Raw genomic sequence first — 4,193 nt, forward strand, 5'->3', positions numbered from 1 at the left:
ACCCAACTTTATTTACCAAAACATTTTAAAATGAAGTTTACAAATCGATTTATTGATTAAGTCTTAAAATCTTCAACGGCCTTTGCCATCGACAGCCTTATGTAAAATGAAAAAATCTGATACCAATTAAAAAGCAACTAACAATTGAGTTTAATCTTAATGCAAGAGAGTTCATTTACTTGAAACGTTTTTAAGTGAAAATTTAACAACTAAAACACGATCACACCGATTTGAATTGGTTTCAAAGAATGAAAAATTAGCAAACAAGATTTGAGACAGTTCGTCTCAAATCTTGTTTGCTAATTTTCGTTTCTTCTTGTTTTTTATAGTTTTAGATTTTGTGTGATTCAGTTTTTTTCTATTTATCATTTAGATTAAAGTTTCCTTTTTAAATTCTTTAACGTTCTTTATTTTTCATATAAAGGTTCAAGAAAAACTGTAGAAACTAACAATGGTTTTGTCGATCAACCAGCTGTTCGCATAAAGTTCAGAGAAAAGAAAATCTGCAGTAAGGAAAATGGAGATAGTACAGCACTAGTGCTCTAGTATCGTCGATTTTCTAAGATTACAGTTGAAAGACGTAAAGGAACACGTTAACGTGTTCCTTTACGTCTTTCAACTGTAATCTTAACACATGGGAAGCACTTCTATAACCATTTTATCCACATGTTTTACATGCTTCGTATTCATCAATAGAGAAACAAAATCAAAAGTTTCTTATCAAAGAGAGGTTTTTCTCAAGAAGCAATAAACATACTCAATGCCATTCAAAACTTTAACAAAAATAGTTATGGGGCCTGTGTGTGAAATAACTTACAGCTTGCATTTAATGGGAAAATATAATGAAGCTTTAGAAATTATTTGCCAAGTTGATAAAATACAAACTGATGTTTTAACAACGACATTTTTACGGCTGGAAAATTAGAAAAGAAGATTTTCAAAAAAAGATTTTAGAAATAAGTTTTAAATATATTTCATATGTTGATTTACATTGAAGTAATATAAAAAATTAAAAGTTCGTTAGTTTTTTAACTCTTTTTTTTTCCATTAACCTTTTCATTACCCACTCCACTGAAGCAAGTATTTGCATTAACCTTTTCATTACCCACTCCACTGAATCAAGTATTTGAATTTAACTTAAAGGCTGATGAATATTGTTTTAATCGCATAGATTCTTCTGCAATAGCAAGACAAAAAAAATAAAGACGGAAACTGGTTGTTTCAAACAATTATCTCAAAAACGTGGTGAATTTAAAAACAGAGCTAGAGATGGAGTACCTGAAAAAGCCAAAAGAAATTGGTTTGCTGAAATTCTTATGCTTTGGGAGATAACACTAAAAATTTTCAATTCGCATTATTAATAGAGATGAGAGCGGCTTTCAGCTGTCACCAAAACCCATTTACTAATTGATGAACGAGGAAAAAACACATACGAAGAAAGTACTCAAAGTAATAAGAAAGCATTCTCCCTTTATTTGCAGTAATTGCAAGTGGAACCTTTGCTCCATTAACAGTTTCAAAATATACTCGTCTTTCAAATAGCATTATAAATGCTGCTCCACCAAGATGAGGCTTTGGAAAAAGCGAAATTTGTTGGATGAGCGTAGAGTGTTTTTTTAAGTATATTACAATTATTTTTCAGCCATTTTTGTTAAAAAAAGAAATCCCTTTACCAGTTATTGTTTTTAATGATGGTCACGCTTTACATTTTTTTATCGAACTTAGCGAACTTTGCTCTAAAATAAAACAATTTTAGTTGGTTTTTTTCCAAATGCAACACTAAAAATATTTTTGAAACAATTTGTCGTTTTCAGAGGTACAAAATATGGCTTTACAAAAAGTGACTAGATTTGAATGATCGAATTATTGATACCTGTTCGATCCAATTAATTCTTGACCAGTAGACGTCCAAACCATCAAAAGGAACTTGTTTTTCTAACAGAATATCGATCGTTCACAGTAAACGTCATTCAGCTTCCATATTTAATTGTTATTGACCACCTTTCTTTCCCGTTAACTTTCCATGTACTTTATTGCTAAGTGTGCAATATGATACACCGAATCGTTTGCTCGCTTTCCATAAGCCCTTTTTCCCAGATTGGCTGCCATAAACAGCTTGTCGAAAAGTTTCAGGCGTGTAAGTTGTAGCATAAGGTTGTGAATGAGAAACACCAGTAAATTTTAATCTTACAAAAATGATTTGCTCGAAGCACCTCTGAAACCATACTATGAGCGATCATCAAATGAACCGAGCATGGTCATCAAAAATCATCATCAAAAATAAAAAATGGAAAAATAGATCAATTAAAACACTGCTTTGATCAACTTTTCATTACATTTACGGTTAATAACATTTAAAAACCAGAACACATCAATCTCTAAGTCAGTTTTATATTTCGAGTGTTTTGTGACGCTTATTCTTTCTAAACCTTTAAAAAAATCCTTGTTCTTTCTTGAATGCTGTGAGTTACTCTTCGGTGTATTTATTTAAGATAAGTTGGTTGGTTAAATGTTTTGCTAAAGTTTGCTAAAGAAAAATTTACAAGTTGTTGCAAAATGAGTAATGACGTCATATCGGAGTTATTTATAATTAATAAACTTAGCACAAGTAAAGAATGTAAGAGGTTACTTCTTCTCAGCTGTCATGCCAATTCAAAGGGTGGGACGTTCGACGCTTGCTTACATCACCCTGTTAAACGTCTTGGTGATAGATAAAATAGTCAGCCCCGACGGATCTGCCTTGTGAATTTCTGGGTCATCAAAAAAAAAAAAAAGCAAACATTGGCGAACCTCTCCCCGACTTTAACAGCTAATAATCGAGCTAGTACCACCGGCTCACTTTGGGTTCACCAATTTATCGGATGAGCTTTACGATACTACACTTGAGTATTGATATTTATAGTCCTCCGGCCAATCACTTGCAGGCTCCCCACTCCTCTCCAGGTAAGACACAGAAGCACGTCAACCCTGAGTTTGCCTCCCCTTTGAGGAGCGGGCGAGAAAAAAAGAAAGGTAAAGTTTAGTACAAGCACACCGGCCAAGGCCAGCTACACTCGATCTCAGCCGTTAGGCTGAGAAGTGAGTATTTAGTTAAGTAATTTAGTTAAGTAATTTGTCTTAAAATTATTTAACATTTCTTAATCAAGTGTTCTTTTTGAGAAAATGTAAAAACATAGGATAGTCTTACTTGTGCAATCAAGCCTTCGTATATTTCAGATACGCACTTTTGCGGACAACGGAAGTGTAAAAATCGGAACAGTGTGATTAAAAGTGTATAAGTTATTTAAACAGTACGCATCAACAGTAGCGAAGCCTTTCGTATTTTTAGTGTTAACAAAAAAAGCTTTTTGTTTATTTAATGCGGTCAAAGAACTAACACCTAGGGATATAGCATGTTAATCGTTTTAAGTTTCGTAAATATAATTTAAAGATAACCACAGTTTTATATATAGTCGAGCAGTTAAATTCTGTTGAATATTCGTAAATAAAGTTGCTATTCAATAAAGTCTGTTTTTGATTTTACTACAAAAATTACTTTGAGAGTTATATACACACGTTACTAGCCAAATGCGTTGCGCATTTAGCCAGCAATATGTTTATATCAGATATGTTCTAGATGTGACGAAAGAACATGCCCTATTTCTACAAAATAGCAGCTAACTAACCCAAATTATTCCTATATTTATTGCTATTCATCATCATCATCATCATCATCATCATCATCATCATCATCATCATCATCATCATCATCATCATCATCATCATCATCATCATCATCATCATCCTTATTTTTTTATCATTATTACTTTTATTATTGTTTTTATTATTTTTATCATTATTATTGCTATTATTGTTATTATTATTGTTATTATTATTATTGTTATTATTATTATTATTATTATTATCATTATTATTATTATTATTATTATTATTATTATTATTATTATTATTATTATTGTTGCTGTTATTGTTGTTGTTGTTGTTGTTGTTGTTGTTGTTGTTGTTGTTGTTGTTGTTGTTGTTGTTGTTGTTGTTGTTATTATTATTATTATTATTATTATTATTATTATTATTATTATTATTATTATTAAATGCAAATTTAACTATTATATCATCAAGCTGTACATTCTATTTTCCAGAACTAATCTGTGTGTGTGTGTGTGTATTACCCTAATTGTTAACTATCCTTTCTA

This window comes from Hydra viridissima, unplaced genomic scaffold (assembly GCF_058129835.1).
Source record: "Hydra viridissima isolate aposymbiotic clone 2 unplaced genomic scaffold, HvirCarnegie_v1 scaffold_10, whole genome shotgun sequence".
In the NCBI taxonomy this organism is placed as follows: Eukaryota; Metazoa; Cnidaria; class Hydrozoa; order Anthoathecata; family Hydridae; genus Hydra; species Hydra viridissima.